Genomic DNA, 18,248 nt, shown 5'->3' with positions numbered 1-18,248 from the left:
ACAACAAAGATTGTTAACTTAGGACTAGATCCTTGTTAACAGTCTGATGATTCTGTGCCTGGCCCTGTGCTGAATGCATTGGGTCATAAAGTTTGGTCAGATGCTCAGGGACCATAGAGTATGATCAGTGCTCAGGGTGAATCTAGGTTTTGAAGGTTGAAGCAGATAGAATTTTGCAAGCTCTGTTTAAGAAAAATAGTACAGCCCTGGCCAGTGTGGCTCAGTTGGTTGTCACCCCATGCACCAAGAGGTCCCTCCTGGTCAGGGCATATGCCCAGGTTGCAGGCTCAATCCCCAGTAGGGGGCGTGCAGAAGGTAGCCAACAGATGTTTTGATCACCTGAATAGAATTGAATTCTTTTTAGACTCTCTAGGAAATGTTATTATAAAATAGATGTTTCTCTCTCCCTCTCCTTTCCTCTCTCTAAAATCAATAAAAGCATATTTTTTAAAATATGTTTTATTGATTTTTTACAGAGAGGAAGGGAGAGAGATAGAGAGTTAGAAACATCAATGAGAGAGAGAAACATCGATCAGCTGCCTCCTGCACATCTCCCACTGGGGATGTGCCCACAACCAAGGTACATGCCCTTGACTGGAATCGAACCTGGGACCCTTCAGTCTGCAGGCCGACGCTCTATCCACTGAGCCAAACCGGTTTCGGCAATAAAAGCATATTTTAAAAAAAGAAAAATAGTACCAGTTTAGGTATGATAGTAAACATTGCTTTAGATTTACAAAGAAATCACAAATGATACAAATACAATTTTTAAACTGCATTTATTAAATAAACATCCTCAAATCCAGAAAAACAAAAGACTCTTATCAATTGCCTTATTCACCCCTCTACTAATGTTTCCATTTTTATATTCTCTTATAAATAAATAGGACAATTATTTTAATAATATCATTTCCTAGAGAGAATAAAAAGAATCTAATTCCATTCAAGTGATCAAAACTTTTATTATTGGTAGTTTAGAAAAGTTTCAGCCTTGCAACTCATTATAAGTAATGTGAATGTTAAGATTGTTGTCAAATTTGGGGAAACCTCTAGTTTCTTTTACATGTGAGCTGTAAAATTTCAGGGTATTTTAACTATTCTTGTGCCGTGACAAATCTTAGATACGTTTCAAATTGACGATGCTCAATAAAACAACGAGGGACTTGGAACTGGGCTGTGTCAGTGCGGGGCGCTGAGGCTGAAGCTTGATTAGTTCTCCAGCTCTGGGCAAAGCCATAGGAGAAAGGAGGCCAAGAGAAACCAGCAGGGGGGGTCCCTGACCCAGTCGTGGGGGTTGTGGCAACCCTCTCAGAGATGATACCAGCGGTGATACAAAGTTTGAGTGGCATTTTGCCAGGCGATGGGCAGTTTGTGCTTATGAGGGTGGGAATGTCACTAAAAGAAAGAAAGAACCTTTCATGCTGTGGCAACAATGTATATACAAAGACTCGAGGCAGGAAACAGCATGGTAAGTGATAAGAAGAGTGAACATTCCAAGACTGATAAACTCAGGAGGCATAAACTCCTACCAAGCTCCAGACACTCATTCCAGCAGATGGAGCAATTTAAACTCGGCAATTTAGATAGAGTTCAAAGAGGCCCAAATGAAGAAACATTAGGCACTTCTGCCTGAGTTCCTAGGGTCTGAGACCTCAAAGGTATATGGAGGGAGTAGATTAGATTCTGGTCACCAGTCCCAGTGTGTGCATGGGCGGGGGGTGGATTTCCCTCACCACCAAGCAATTCTCCAACATCAACTGGATGTTCTACAATTCAGCTCAATTCTGACACTATCTAGGTAGTGTCAGATCCCATAGGTTAAGGGCTCAGTCCTACAAAACTCACCGCCCCCCCACAACACACATTTCAGATTCCAATAGCAAATATATATATATATATAATCCTTGACCACTCGTGCTTGAATTCAATCTCCAGCCTCTCTCCCCTCCCAGGGGCTTGTGGGATAAGACTGAAAGTCCCAACCCTCTAATCACGTGGTTGGCTCCACAGGCAACCAACCCCTTTCCATATGGAGGGAATTTCCCAAAGTGACCTCATTAACATGGCAAAAGAACCTTTACCACAGTCTTCCTTAGGAAACTCTAAAGGGGACTTAGGGGTGCTTTGCTAGAAAAGGGGCTGGAGATTTAGCCTGCAACTGAGGCACGTGCCCTTGACTGGAATCGAACCCGGGACCCTTCAGTCCTTGGGCCGATGCTCTATCCACTGAACCAAACCAGCTAGGACACATTTTTTATTTTTTATTTTTTTTAATATATTTTATTGATTTTTTACAGAGAGGAAGGGAGAGAGATAGAGAGTCAGAAACATCGATGAGAGAGAAACATCGATCAGCTGCCTCCTGCACATCCCCCACTGGAGATATGCCCGCAACCCAGGTACATGCCCTTGACCGGAATCGAACCTGGGACCTTCCAGTCCGCAGGCCGACGCTCTATCCACTGAGCCAAACCGGTTTCGGCAGGACACATTTTTTAAAGTATGTAGTTAATCTGTGCTTCCTTTTCACAGGTCACAAACTTGTATGAGTTACATTATGTAATACCAGCAGCAGCAAGAAAATCAAAATGACAAATTAAAAATAGATTCCCGCCTGGCCAGCATGGCTCAGTGGTTGAGTGTCATGATTTGATTCCCGGTCAGGGTGCATGCCTGGGTTGCAGGCTTGATCCTCAGTTAGGGGCATGCAGGAGGCAGCATTGATGTTTCTTTCTTATCAATGTTTCTAGCTCTCTCTCCCTCTCCCTTCCTCTCTGAAATCAATAAAAACATATTTAAAAAAAAAAAGATATTAGTAGCCCTAGTTGGTTTGGCTCAGTGGATAGAGCGTTGACCTGCGGACTGAAAGGTCCTGGGTTTGATTCCGGTCAAGGGCACATGCCCGGGTTATGGTCTCGATCCCCAGTAGGGGTGTGCAGGAGGTAGCTGGTCAATGATTCTCTCTTATCATTGATGTTTCTATCTCTCTCTCCCTCTCCCTTCCTCTTCAAAATCAATAAAAAATTATATATATATATATATATATATATATATATATATAAAGATATCAGTGCCTGAGCCCTCTAGAAGCAACCATGAAATACAGGGTCCAATTTCTGGACTAAACTCCCAAAATGATACCCCCAGAGCAAACACCCTGCCTGAGCCCCAGGCTGTGTACAAGAGACTCCATCTGCAGAATGAAATTTCAGATCTCCATACTCAGGGCATACTCTGAGCCTCCCGGAATGAAACTCATGGCCCTGTCCCGCACCCTCACAATGAAGCCCTGGATGAAAAAGTGCCAGTATGTCACAGCCAGAGTGAGCCATACAACTGTGCTAGTAGGCAGAAACCCATTGGAGGTCCAAGCTGAGTTCTGCAGGGTGAAATTCCTAGCTGGAACTCCCTGAAACGGATCTACCAAATGGAGGTCCCGAGACTGAGTCCCTCAGGCTAAGACTCCAGACTGACTTCCCTGCAGTGATAGCCATAGGCGAGCCACTCAGATTGAACACACATATAGGCCCCCAGAGGGAATGCCTAGACCAGGCCTCTGAACTGATTCCTCAGATTGAAATCTTCAACTCAAGCCCCTATACTGAAACTGAGATTACCAGTGACAATTTTTTGTTTTTGCTCATCCTCACCCAAGGATATTTTTTCCATTGTGTGTTGTTGTATTTTTAATATGGAATGCTTCACAAATTTGTGTGTCATCCTTGCACAGGGGCCATGCTAATCTTCTCTGTATCGTCCCAATGTTAGTATATGTGCTGCCAAAGTGAGCACTACATTGATTTTTAGAGTCAAAGGAAGGGAGGAGGGAGGAAGAAGGAGAGAGGGGGAGAGAGAGAGAGAGAGAGAGAGAGAGAGAGAGAGAGAGAGAGAGAGGAATAGCAATGTGAAAGAGACTTTGATTGGTTGCCTCAACCTGGGCTAAGAATTGAACTTGCAAACTAGGTACATGCCCTTGATCAGGAATCGGCCAGAGCTGCCAGTGACAATTTTGAAACTTTTGTGAGCCCTGTGTTCTTGGAAAACAGCCATGGTCAGAAATCTTCCCATCCTTTTGTGCTCTGAGAAAGGGCTAACTGCAAAGGACCTCCTGCTCCCACATATTGCAAGATAAAATGCAGTTCCAGCCCTGGCTGGTGTGGCTCAGTTGGTTGGCCGTTGTCTAATGCACCAAAAGGCTGCTGGTTGGATTCCTGGTCAAGGGCACATGCCCAGGTTTCAGGCTCAATCAATCCTTGGTAGGGGGCATGCAGGAGGCAGCCAATTGATGTTATGTTCTCACGTCGTTGTTTCTCTCCCTCTCCCTTCCTCTCTCTCTAAAATTCAATAAACTTTTTTAAAAATAAAATGCAGCTCCACCTTTCTTCAAAGACTCAGATAAGACCTGCCTCTATCTTTCCTCATCACAGCATAAGACTCTGAAAATGTCTACCCTTATCTGCTTGCCTCCATAAAAGCCCACTCTTCCTTCTTTTTCTTCAAGGTAGTTAAAATCACCCCCTTGCCCTGATTGGTTTGGCTCAGCGAATAGAGCATCGGCCTGCGAACTCAAGGGTCCCAGGTTCGATTCCAGTCAAGGGCATGTACCTTGGTTGCGGGCACATCCCCAGTGGGGAGTGTGCAGGGGGCAGCTGATCGATGTTTCTCTCTCATCAATGTTTCTAACTCTCTATCCCTCTCCCTTCCTCTCTGTAAAAACTCAATAAAATATATTTTTTAAAAAAATAAATAAAATCACCCCCTTAATTGTCTACTGCATTTGGTCTTTCACACCAATCTCAGTCCTCCCATCAATGAACATTAACCTCAGATCCTCAGAGAAACTGCCTCATTCATTCATTCATTCATTCATTCACCAAATATTGGTGGAGTGCTGCATATGTGCCAGGCACTGCGCTAAGCACTAGGGAGCTAACAAGACAGATAAAGGCTCTACTGTCACAGGGTTTACATTTGAGTAAACATAATAGGAGAGAGAGGGACAGTTTTTAATAGGGCAACCAGGGAAAGTACTTCTAAGGATGGAACATTTAAGCTGTACTCATAAGGAGGAAATGGAGGGCTGGAGGAAGAAGGTTCCAAGAGAAGAGAATGACAAATGCAAAGGCCAGGGTAACAGAAATTATTATGAAAGGAAAAGAGCTGGAGGAGATGATTGTGTGACACAGACAAGGGCCTTGTTAGTCTTGGCAAGAAGCTTGAATTTTACTTGAAATACAATGGAAAATGTTCTATGCAGGGGAATGAAATGACTTGGTTCACTTTTTTTGAAAGACCACTCTGGCTACTGTATGGAAAAGGAAATATAGAGGGGCAAAGTGGAAGCAGGGAGACCATTGGGAAGCTATTATAATAGTTCAGACAAGAGACAATGGTGGTTTGGTGTAGGTTAGTGATAGTGGAGAGAGGGAGATGTAAACAAATTCAAGAAAATTTTAGAGATAAAACTAATCATGTTTTGTAATAAGTACTACTGAGTGTGGAAGAGGTGAGGGGGAGGGATGATTCTCAGTTTTCTAGTTTAGGAACTGTTATAGAGGAAGGTGGCAGGAGAACAGACTTGGAAATATTAGGATTTCTGTTTTAGACATGTTCAACCTGGGGGGCCTGTGAGATATTAAAGTGGAGATGACAAGGGGCAAATAGGTCTACAAGTTTAGAGAATGCCAACATTTGGAGGTCAGCAAAGGAAAGTGAGAAGAAATAGACATGTTTCAAGAAGGAGGGACTGCTCTGGCGGGCATGGCTCAGTGGTTGAGCATCGACCTATGAACCAGGAGGTCACAGTTTGATTCCCCGCCAGGTTGCAGGCTCCATCCCCAGTGTGGGGCGTGCAGGAGGCAGCCGATCAACAATTCTCTCTCATCATTGATGTTTCTTTCTTTCTTTTTAAAATATATTTTATTGCTTTTTTTTACAGAGAGGAAGGGAGAAGGATAGAGAGTTAGAAACATCGATGAGAGAGAGAGAAGCATTGATCAGCTGCCTCCCACACACCCTCTACTGGGGATGTGCCTGCAACCAAGGTACATGCCCTTGACCAGAATTGAACCTGGGACCCTTCAGTCCACAGGCCGACGTTCTATCCAGTGAGCCAAACCAGCTAGGGCCATCATTGATGTTTCTATCTCTCCTCCCTTCCTCTCTGAAATCAATAAAAGTATTTTTTTTAAAAAAAAGGAGGGACTGGTTGTGTCAGATGCTACTGATAGGACAAGTAGGATGAGAAAAGTAAAGGACCTGTCGGTTGGATTTGACAACATGAAGTCTTTAGTGATTTTAGCAAGATCAGATTGCATGGAGTGGTACTAAACTAGACTGAAATTGGTTGAAGAGTGACTGCGAGGTGGAGAAAGAAATGTGTAACCTATGTCTTGAAATAGGCAGTAGCAGGAAGAGCTCCTGGAATTCACAGGGCACTCTTAAAGATGGCAGTCAGTAAAGCATATGCATGCACTGATGGGAATAGCCCAAAAGAGGAGAAACTGGTGAGGCAGGAGAGGTGGGAGTAACTGAAGGAGTGAAGTCCTGGAGTAGATGGGAGGTGTCTAAAGCAGAAGTCAAGGCACTGGCCTTCAATATGAGGAGGGACAGTTCTTCCATATGACAAATCAGAAGAGGTTGGGTCCAAAGAGGATTGTAGATCTGGTGGTGAGATAGGGAAATTCCCATTTGAATTCATCTATCTTCTCAATGAATAGGTGACAGTTGAGGGTGGGACCGAGGCTGAGATGTGGGAGGTTTGGGAAGAGAGGAGAAGGTATAAAATAATTAACTCTGAGAGGGTGAAAGTGAGCATCGCAGGATTGCTATGTTATTAAGGCCCATTTGAGGTCTGCCATCAATAATTTAGAGTGAAATCAATTGACTTGTGTGGTTTTTGGTTTTCTCTAATAACATTCAGCTGCTCTGATACATGTGGAGTAGGTGGGCATTGTGATTCGTCTGGGTTGTGCTTGGCCAGGCCAGTATAGAGATGGGGGTCACTTTATGTCCTGTCGGCCACAAGAGCTAGAATAGTTCAGGCTCTCACAGGCTGCAGTCAGGGTGTTGGCCAGGGCTGCAGTCTCATATGAGGCCATCTATTACTTCTTTTTTAAAAATATATATTTTGCCCTAACCGGTTTGGCTCAGTGGATAGAGCGTAGGCCTGTGAACTCCAGGGTCCCAGGTTCGATTCCGGTCAAGGGCATGTACCTTGGCTGCTGGCACATCCCCAGTGGGAGGTGTACAGGAGGCAGCTGATCAATGTTTCTCTCTCATCGATGTTTCTAACTTTCTATCCCTCTCCCTTCCCCTCTGTAAAAAAATCAATAAAAAATATATTAAAAAAATAAAAAAATATATTTTTATTGATTTTTTACAGAGAGGAAGGGAGAGGGATAGAGAGTTAGAAACATCAATCAGCTGCCTCCTGCACAGCCCCCAGCCCCCACCAGGGATGTACCCGCAACCAAGGTGCTTGCCCTTAACCAGAATCGAACCTGGGACCCTTCAGTCCGCAGGCCGACACTCTATCCACTGAGCCAAACCGGTTAGGGCCATCTATTATTTCTTACTCTCTTCCAAGCTCATGTGGTTGTTGGCAGAATTTAGTTCTTTGTGATTATAGAACTGAGGCTCTCCGATCCTAGGGTTTGCCTCCAGTTCCCTGCCATGTGGCCCTCTCCATAGGCAGCTCACAGCCTATTCGGTTAGTTAAAAGCAAGTCACAAGCCCATACTCCAGGGAAGGGGATTACACAGCATAACACCAGCGTGGAGCCTCAGCTCTGCCAGCTCCTAGCTAGCCACCTCCCTCTCTGAGCCTCAGTTTTGTGTTGTGTGGTTTTTTCTTTGTTTTTTACAAATGGGGCATAATCATACCTATTTTATAGGGTTGTTATGAGGGTTACAGGAGCTAATTTATGCAAAGCATTTGATGGGAACCCCTAAAGAGGAAAGTGGGACCGGGGTCCTGCCCTAGGGAAGAGTCAGCCTGATAGTGTATGTGCCCTGCTGTGGGCAGGGACCACCTCTGTTCATCTAACACTCATTCCTCCGCTGTGTTTTCTTTTCTGTGAAGGGTCTGTTCAAATTCCATCCTTATTTTTTTTAATATTTTTATTGATTTCAGAGAGGAAGGAAGAGGGAGAGAGAGATAGAAACATTAATGATGAGAGAGAATCATCGATCGACCGCCTCTTGCACACCCCACACTGGGGATCAAGCCCACAACCTGGGCCACAACCTGGGCATATGCCCTGACAGGGAATCGAACCGTGACCTCCTGGTTCATAGGTCAATGCTCAACCACTGAGCCACACTGGCCGGGCCCATCCTTTTTTTTTTAAAATTGGGATGTCAGGGCTTTGTATCCAGCAATGCAAAGATGGAAATGATTATTGATATTCACTTATTTATTCACTTGTTCATTCCAGAAGTACTGTCTGGGAGAACCTGTTAATCATTTTCTGCTATTATCAAGTTCCCTTGGGAGCTGAGGGACTTCTGTCTGTCCAGCCTTCCTTTCAATCCTGTGAGTTCTCCCCCAACCACTTTCCGTTACTTGCAACCAAAGAATCCTGATCAAAACCCACAGTTATAAGTAAGGAGATGAGGTTGAGCTGGCCTTTTGCCAACCTTATAAGAATGATTTTGAAGGGATACCCTCAAAAAGCACTCTGAATACTAATGAATGAAGTCTCAGGGACTCAAGTTTTGCTTTCTATGTGCAGGCTCTAATACATTACTACGTGATAGGTGATAAGCCTGTTGTAAACCAAAGTGTGAGTAGACATAACACCCCGGGCTATTTGCTGTTGGAAAATTTCTGGAGCCTTGAAGACTTGAGTCATTTGGTCAAAAGGTTGGGCAGGCTGGGACCACCACTTGTGAGAATAGTGTGGACAAGCAAAGCTCACTCAAATTTTTGCTTTCTCCATTATGGAATCTGCTCCATACCAAATATGACCCTGGCGGGAAATCCCATAAGAGTGTTTCATTACCTTGCCTGGGAGAAACCAGAGCTGAATAGTTCCTGAAATTCCCAGCTGCTGGGCCTCATCCACAATAATGTCTATGTCCTCAGGCATTCATTCCATCTCTGGAAACCAGGGCTTCAGATGAGGGCTTTATTCAAAGATTAACCCTCACAGAGATGTGAAGTCTTTTTTTAAAAACATAATTATCTATTCTTACTTGGCTGGCGTGGCTCAGAGGTTGAGCATCGACCTATGAACCAGGAGGTCACGGTTCAATTCCTGGTCAGGGCACATGCCCAGGTTGTAGGCTTGATCCCCCCTGTGGGGTGTGCAGGAGGCGGCCGCTCAATGATTCTCTCTCATCACTGATGTTCCTATCTCTCTCTCCCTCTCCCTTCCTCTCTGAAATCAATAAAAATATATTTTTAAAATTATTATCTAGTCTTTAAAGGAGGAGCTTTCCAAGCTGTCCTTACCAGCCTGATTAAATCTCCCGGTACACCCTGAGAAACTTGTACTTTGTGTTGCATCTGTAATCGTGAGAACACTGGGTTTGGGACATCAAGCTCAGATCACCCATAACCGCATCTCCCTCCTACCTCCCAGACTTTAATAAAGTTCTGCATTTGTTATGCCAAATCTTTTGAACATGGCCTTCCAGCAACTTGATGAGCCAGAATAATTATTAAAGGAGACTTTGGCATCAATGCAAAGACTCACAGTGATGTGCTGACCTTCTTTCTTTATGAACGTAATAAAACTTGATGAACAGTCAAACATCTGTGCACATTGTTCCCCCAAAGATTTTTCCAGTTGTTGCTGGACAAAGAAACTTTCTTTATTTTTTTTCCAATGTTTTTCGTGATTTTATTTATTTTTCTTTTTTCTTAAATATATTTTTATTGATTTCAGAGAGGAAGGGAGAGGCAGAGAGAGATAGAAACATCAATGATGAGAGAGAATTATTGATCAGCTGCCTCCTGCACGCCCCCTACAGGGATCAAGCCCAAAACCCAGGCATGTACCCCTGACTGACGTCAAACCTGGGAACCTTTAGTTGGCAGGCCGACGCTCTATCCACTGAGCCAAACCAGCCAGGGAGAAACTTTCTTTTTTAAAAAAAATATTTTTTTAATTGATTTCAGAAAGGGAGGAAGAGGGAGAGAGGTAGAAACATCAATGATGAGCGGGAATCACTGATGGGCTGCCTCCTGCACACACCCACACTGGGTATGGAGCCTGCAACCCAGGAATGTGTCCTGACCAGGAATCAAACCATGACTTCTGGTTCATAGGTTCCATGCTCAACCACTGAACCATGTCGGCCGGGCAAGACCTTCTATCACTTTGAAGATGCCCAAGAGCTGGAAACCTAGAACTAAAGCTGAGAGACTGAAAAAATGCAGACTACAGGGGCCCTACTCATCCCCCTGGCTCTGATCCGCTGTTGTACCACGGGTCTAATCAGGCCTGTCTCTGCCTCCTTCCTGAGAAGGCCAGAGATCCCATCTGAACAGCCTTCCTACAGCAGCTCCCCACTCCGGGTGGCCAGACCCAGACCAGAGCTCCAGACCAGTGGCGTCTCCTGGGACATTGCCACAGCGGCCAAGTTTATTGGTGCTGGGGTTGCTACAGTGGGTGTGGTTGGTTCAGGGCCTGGAATTGATCATTGGCTATGCCAAGAACCTGTCTTTCAAGCAGCAGCTCTTCTCCTATGCCATTCTGGACTTTGCCCTGTCTGAGACCATGGGGCTCTTCTGTTTGATGGTTGCTTTCCTCTTCTTAGTCATGTGAGGCTCTGGGGGATCACCTACCCATCCCTGCTGCTTCGTCTCCAGGCCATGCCCGGTGCTGGAATGTGCTAAGCTTTACCAGTAAACACAACATTTCTCTAAAAAAAGAAAGAGGCCTTGGCCCGGTAGCTCAGTTGGTTAGACAGTTGTCCTGATACACCAAGGCTGCAGGTTCGATTCCTGGTTAGGGCACATACAAGAAGCAACCAATGAGCCCAGCTGGTGTGGCTTAGTGATTGTCAACCCATGAACCAAGCGGTCACCGGTTCAATTCTTGACCAGGGCACATGCCTGGGTTGTGGGCTCAATCTCCAGTGGGGGGCATGCAGGAGGCAACCAATCAATTATTTTCTCTCATCATTGGTGTTTCTATCTCTCCCTCCCCCTTCCTCTCTCTCTAAAATCAATAAAAATATTTTTTTTTTTAAAAAAAGAAGCAACCAATGAATGTGTGGAACAACAAACCAAATGTTTCCCCCCTCTCCCCCTCTCTCCCCTCCCTTTTCCTCTCCCTTTCTCTACTTCTGAAATAAATAAGTAAAAATAAATTTTAAAACATGCCTATGAGCCTTATTAGTCTCACAAAGGGGCTTACAAAATAGAATGTCTTTGATGACATCAGCAGCATATAAAGGCTGAAAACTAGGTGCTGGCTATATGGAGACAATAGTACTTTGACCCAGTTGTATACTGAAGGGAAATTTCTCTCTTTTCCACCCACCCTCCCTACCTCTCTCCCTTTCTCCTTTTTCCCCTCCCTCTCCTCCTACCTTCCTCTGGTTGCAAGCAATAGAAATCAAGTCTGTCACCTTGAATACTAAAAATAATTTACTGTAAGTATGTAGGGAACTTGCAGAATGGAGGGAAAGGCTAAAGATTCTGGTCAGAGGACAGGATCCAGAGCAGCTCTAGACTGATGATGGTCTTTTAAAAAATATATTTTTTAATTGATTTCAGAGAGGAAGGAAGAGGGAGAGAGAGACAGAAACATCAATGATGAGAGAGAATTATTGATCAGCTGCCTCCTGCACACCCCCTACTGGGGATCAAGCCCCAAACCCAGGCATGTAACCCTGACTGTCATCAAAACTGGGAACCTTCAGTTGGCAGGCCGATGCTCTATCCATTGAGCAAAACCGGCCAGGGAGAAACTTTCTTTTTTTTAAAAAATTTTTTTTTATTGATTTCAGAAAGGGAGGGAATCATTGATCAGCTGCCTCCTGCACACCCACACTGGGTATGGAGCCTGCAACCCGGGCATGTGCCCTGATTGGGAATTGAACCATGACCTCCTGGTTCATAGGTCGATGTTCAACCACTGAGCCTTGCCAGATCAGGCTGATGATGGTCTTTTAAGGTTGTGCCATCTGGATCAAAGTACTTCAGATGTTTGCTCACTCTACTGCCTTTCTACTTAGAACAGTGGTTCTCAACCTTGGCTGCACATTGGAATCACCTGGGAATCTTTTAAAAATCCTGATTTCTGGGCCTCATCCTGTTTCTTTGTGACTAATGTTGTGGCTCCACCCCATAAGAAAGAAACAGAATTTCCGGAGGATGAGGCCCAGAAATCAGGATTTTAAAAAGATTCCCAGGTGATTCTAATGTGCAGCCAAGGTTGAGAAACAATGACTTAGAGGGTGGTGGTCTGTGGATCAACAGCAATGGTATCATCCAGGAGATACAGGCTTTTAGGTCTCACTGACTCAGAATCTCCATAGTAACAAGACTCCCAGGTGATTCATACATACGCACATTCGAGTGCAGAGAGGCACTGCCCTATTCAAGATCAAGCTGATCTAGTTTGGGTCACATGTCCATCCCTTGACTAAAGGAGGTATGATACCAACATTGACAGTCCTGTCAGACTGTACCCAATGGAGGAAGATCATTCAAATCTCCTGTCAGGGTGCTATTACCAAAAGAATGGGAAATGAATATTGGGTGGCCAAGTGTGCAATAAATATCCACTTCAACCCTTGGTCCTGTTTGGAAAGGTGAGGTTTGGAAGGTATTTCCCCCCAGGAAGGGGTAACAAAGCTTTGTGTATTCATTAGATCTGGGCCCTCCTTTGAGGCCATGGAGTTATTAGCCCACGAAAGGGAATTTCAGGGGCTGGAAAAAGAAAGCCTCTCAAAGCCTGGCAGAAATCCCTAGGGAATGGAAAGAAGGAGGGTCTGTGATGGACAAATTCCTGATTCAATATGAACCCTGTACCTCTGAGGCAGTGAGGTCTTGAAGGAGAAGAGCTGGGTGTATGCCCAGAAACACTGGCCCCTTAGAGCTGCAATTTGGGAACTCTTTGAAGGACCACGCTGACACACGCTGGAAGGTGCAGTCAGCAAGGCTTTGCTCCGGAGTAGACCAGCAGTGCCAGATGGAAGCAGGCCAGTGTTCAGGAATGACACATTGTAGCAATGAAACACAAGGAAGGCTTGGAAGTAGAAGCTTTTCTCTACTGAGGAGTGGACATCAGGTCAACTTCCTTTGAGGACTATGTAAGCTCCTGGATAAGCCAGAGGAGGACAAGAGCCAAAGAGGGTGGCATTAAACTTCTTGCTAATCTGGTCCATGAGGCTCAAGCCACTTTGGATTTAATTTGAAGAACTACAAAAGATGTGACTATACTTGCACCTCAAGAGTTGTAAAGTTGACCATATTTCCCATGCTGCACTGCAGCCCCCCTCTTCTCTTCTGGTCCCAGGCACTTTGGGAGCCATGGGTTTTAGTGCAGACATGGCAAAGTCCAAGAACCATACCAGACATAACCACTCCCCAAAATGGCACAGAAATAGCATCAAGAAACCCTAAGCAGCCCAGCTGGCATAGCTCACTGGTTAAGCATCAACCAATGAACCAGGAGGTCACGGTTCGATTCCTAGTCAGGGCACATGCCTGGGTTGTGGGTTTGATCCCTAGTAAGGGACGTGCAGGAGGCAACTGATCAATTATTCTCTCTCATCATTGATGTTTATATCTCTCCCTCTCCCTCTCTGAAATATATATATATATATATATATATATATATATATATATATATATATCCTAAACCACAAAGATATGAATGTCTTAAGGGTGTGGGACCCAAGTTCCTGACGAATATGCTCTTTGCCAAGAAGCACAAGAAGGCCCTGAAGAAGATGCAGGCCAACAACACAAGGCCGTGAGTGCACATGAGGAGGCTACCAAGGCCCTCATAAGGCCCAAGGAGGCCAACCCCAAGATTCCAAAGGGCAGTAGCCACATACAGAGTCAACTTGCCTACGTTGCTCACTCCAAACTTGGGAGACATGCTCATGGATATAGCCAAGGGTCTCATCTTGGGCTCTGCAGTCCAAAGTCCAAGTCCAAGTCTCAAACCAAGGCCCAGGCTATGGCTGTGGCTGCAGCTCCAGCTCAGGCTCCCAAAGGTACCGAGGCCCCCACAGAGACTTCAGAGTAGAGCCCTCTGTTTGCCGATGTGGGGACGAAGGAATGGTGTGAGCCCTGGGCTACTGTTTGCATGGGGCTGGTTTCCTCCTGTGCTGTTTGTACAAAAAACCTGAGGCAGGAGCTGTCAAAAAAATTGTCAAATTATTCATATAGTCTACATCCTATTTGTATGTAATTATTAGTTCAGTGTCTCTCTTCCCAACCAGAAAACACCAGGAGGACAGGGACTTTGCCTGCCTTATTTATCCCTGCATTTCCAGAACCTAACACATAGGTGCCCAACAAACGTTTGTTGAATAAATGAATGTGATAGGGGTGCCAATGTTGTAGTGGCTTGAAGGCAAGGCATTGATATTGGACAAATCCAAAAGGCATCTACATGCCTTCTACCTGGATGCACCCAAAAAGTACAATCTGATATGGTCTCCTAGTTCTTTAACATTCACATCAGATGGCTCAAATCCTAGCCACCTGGAAAATTCAGTATCTCCCATAATATCTTTGAAGATTCTTGGCAGAATCTCATTTATCCTGACCAGACTTCCTACTTATTCTGGGGCCTTCTGCTACTATACACTGCGCTGCTAGGTGTCATGGCCGCATTTGTTGCTACATACACCAGGGGCAGTTCTTTTCACTGGGGGCTTTACTAGGCTGCCATCAACAGTGCTTGGTCCTGTTTTCCCCCTGCTCCTGCTCCTCTTCATGATCCCCTTATTCAATCCTTTCTTTTCAGGTCTCTTGACCTCCTCTAAGGTCACTGTCACTACTCTTTCCTCCCTCTTATCAGATCAAGTGACTCTCAAGCAGTAATTGGTGGTCTCTATTTTCTTCCCTCTCTTTCCAATATTTATTACTAGAGGCCCAGCGTGCACGAATCATACGAGAGTAGCTCAGCTGGCCGCCCTGCCCATCATCGCTCGTAGCTCTTCACCTCTAGTAGTTCGTGCCCCACCCCGCCCACCACGAGAACCGCTGCTCTTTTGGTCATGACGGTGTTACAGCGTGATGGCCACAGACCTTTTATATAAGAGATAATACTAGTGCCCCAGTGCACAGATTCATGCACATTGAAAGGAAATTAATTATAAGGTGGCCGGTGGGGTGGGGCTGGGTGAGATGGGCTGGACACGCCCTGGAGCCAGCCTCCCTCGGTTCCTCCCTGGATGGCTGTAACTGGGGCAGCAATGCGGCTCGAAGGGTGTCTGCGAAGTGAGCGGGTCCCTCTAGCATGTGGTGTCCCTCCGCCTGGCCTGTGGGGATCGTGCTGAAACCAGCTCTCTGACATCCTTTGAGGGGTCCCAGGGCACTCTGCAAAGTTGTTGTCGTACAGGGTGTGTAACACAAACACAAGTGTGCAGTAACCAGATTTGGGGCCGACAGTGCCCCAGCAACAACATAACCCATGGTCAAAGGTGGAATCACAAGGCCCACAAGGAATTGGGATCCCTCCTCTCTGGTTTCAGGGTGCATCACTGTAGCTTGGCAGCTCCTGCATTGAGCATCTGCCCCCTGATGGTCAGTGCACGTCATAGCAACCAGTCAGACGGGTGGAGGGACACTTAGCATATTAGCCTTTTATATATATAGATATTCTGCTCCAATTGAGGATTTCTTTTTAATTTTTTTTTATTATTTTTGTTGCTGAATCAAAGATTTCTCTTTTTTAAAAAAATACATTTTTTTTATTGATTTCAGAGAGGAAGGAAGAGGGAGAGATAGAAACATCAATGATGAGAGAAAACCATTGATTGGCTGCCTCCTGCACGCCCCCTACTGAAGATCAAGCCCACAAACCTGGGCATGTTCCCTGACCAGGAATCGAACTGTGACCTCCTGATTCATAGGTCGATGCTCAACCACTGAGCCATGCTGGCCAGGCAAGGATTTCCCTTTTTCACAGTCAAAGTGCATTAAATAGGGAGCAAAACAAACCAAAAAAATTGAACATTATCTTCTCTTTATGTTCTTTCTCTAACAATCCTAACTGTAAATTCCTTTAGAAACAATGTACTGCATTGAATAGCGTCCTCCCCCCAAATTTATGTTCACCTAGCACCTATGAATGTCACCTTATTTGGAAATATGGTCTTTGCAGATGTAATCAAGTTAAGAAGAGGTCACACTGGATTACGATGGGTCCTAAATCCAATGACTGGTTTCCTTATAAGACAAGGGAAGTTTAGACACAGAGATATAGAGACAGACACACAGGGAGAAGGCCACGTGAAGATGCAAGCGAAGATTGGAGTGATGGATTTACAAGCCTAGAAACACCAAAGATAGCCAGAAACCTCCAGAAACTAGGAGAGAAGCCTGGATCAGACTCTCCCCCAGAGCCTCCTGAAGGAACTAACTTACCAACACACTGATTTTGGACTTCTGGCCTCCTGGACTGTGAGAGGATAAATTTCTGTTGTCCAGCCATCCCGTTTATGGTATTTTGTTCTGACAGCCCTAGGAAACTAATACAGATATGTATACTCTTGTTTCCTAGTGGAAGAGTTAGGAAATGTAAGGCAAATAAGAAAAGCACAAAAATTAAGAATTCAAGATCTTATTCTGAGATTTTGAGCATGGCCTGCAACCTTGCTAATCAAAGTGGGTCCAAGAAGCAGTAGGATCACAGTTTAAGAAGGGCTGCCCAAGGAAATTCTGACACATACTATAGCTGGATGAACCTTGAGGACATTCAGCTAAGTGAAATAAGCCAGTCACAAAAAGACAAATACTGTATAATTCCACTAATATGAGGCACATAGAACAGCTAAATTCATAGAGACAGAAAGTAGAATGTGGGTGCCAGGGGCTAGAGAGGGCGGGGGAATGAAAAGTTACTTTTTAGCCTGTCCAGTGTGTGTCAGTGGTTGAGCATCCATCTATGAACCAGGAGGCCACGGTTCGATTCCCAGTCAGGGCACATGCCCTGGTTGGGTCTCGATCCCCAGTGTGGGGTGGTCAGGAGGCGACCAATCAATGATTCTCTCTCATCATTGATGTTTCTCTCTCTCTCTCTTTCTCTCTCTCTCTCTCTCTCTCTCTCCCTTCCTCTCTCTGAAATCAATAAAAGCATAATTTTAAAAGTTACTGTTTAATGAGTACAGAGTTTCAGTTTTGCAAGATGAAAAGAGTTCTGGAGATAGATGGTGGTGATGGTTGCCCAACAATGTGAATGTACTTAATGCCACTAAACTGTACATCTAACTTAGTGGTTAAGATGGTAAATTTTGTTATGTGTGTCTTACCACAATTAAAAATTTTAAAAAAGAAGGGCTAGCTCAGCCGGTGTGGCTCAGTGGTTGAGCGGTCAACCCAAGAGCCAAGAGGTCAAGGCACATGCCTGGGTTGCAGGCTTGATCCCCAGTGTGGGGCACGCAGGAGGCACTAATCAGTGTTCCTCTCTCATCAGTGTTATCTCTCTATCCCTCTCCCTTCCTCTCTCTCTAAAAATCAATAAAAAACATTTAAAAAGCCTTAACTGGTTTGGCTCAGTGGATAGAGCGTCGGCCTGTGGACTGAAGGGTCCCAGGTTCGATTCCGGTCAAGGGTATGTACCTTGGTTGCGGGCACAACCCCCCAGGGGGTGTGTGCAGGAGGCAGCTGATCCATGTATCTCTCTCATCGATGTTTCTAACTCTCTATCCCTCTCCCTTCCTCTCTGTAAAAAATCAATAAAATATATTTTTTAAAAATATTTTTAAAAAGAAGGGCTAGCCTACAAAGTCATTTCTGGCCCCTGCCACCACTCTATTCTCTTTTGGCCCCATTCTTCTCCTCCTTTTGTGGTCCAATAACCAGGCATTTCTTTCTGTTCCCTTAAAGTACCAATATGGACCTTGACAAGATGTTGTTCTCTCTGCCTGGAACACTTCCCCCACCCTTTTGCCTAATGTTGAATGCCCCTTTCTCACAGCAAACTATCCCTGACAAAACAGGACAGCTTGAGGCCTAGCTGCACATTCTCAGGGCGCCCTGTACTTTTCCCTCCTAGTGTTGATTGCAATTAAATGCCTTTACAATTGATTGTTTCACATCTGTCTCCA

The 18,248-nt window shown here is 45.0% G+C and overlaps 1 non-coding gene and 2 pseudogenes across 1 annotated transcript; 2 read left to right on the top strand and 1 right to left on the bottom strand.

Annotated features, from left to right (window-relative positions):
- Nucleotides 1-3,685: 3,685 nt before the first annotated feature.
- On the bottom strand, nt 3,686-3,792 carry LOC132225327 (U6 spliceosomal RNA). The gene has a single exon (XR_009450852.1). It is a non-coding gene; the product is annotated as a U6 spliceosomal RNA (small nuclear RNA).
- A 6,561-nt stretch (nt 3,793-10,353) lies between these two features.
- On the top strand, nt 10,354-10,774 carry LOC132224747 (ATP synthase F(0) complex subunit C1, mitochondrial-like; annotated as a pseudogene).
- Nucleotides 10,775-13,509: 2,735 nt separating this feature from the next.
- On the top strand, nt 13,510-14,215 carry LOC132224504 (large ribosomal subunit protein eL29-like; annotated as a pseudogene).
- Nucleotides 14,216-18,248: the final 4,033 nt, after the last annotated feature.

Source organism: Myotis daubentonii, chromosome X (genome assembly GCF_963259705.1).
Source record: "Myotis daubentonii chromosome X, mMyoDau2.1, whole genome shotgun sequence".
In the NCBI taxonomy this organism is placed as follows: domain Eukaryota; kingdom Metazoa; phylum Chordata; class Mammalia; order Chiroptera; family Vespertilionidae; genus Myotis; species Myotis daubentonii.
The sequence above is the reverse complement of the archived record's forward strand: the minus strand, read 5'-3'. Positions and strand labels throughout refer to the sequence as shown.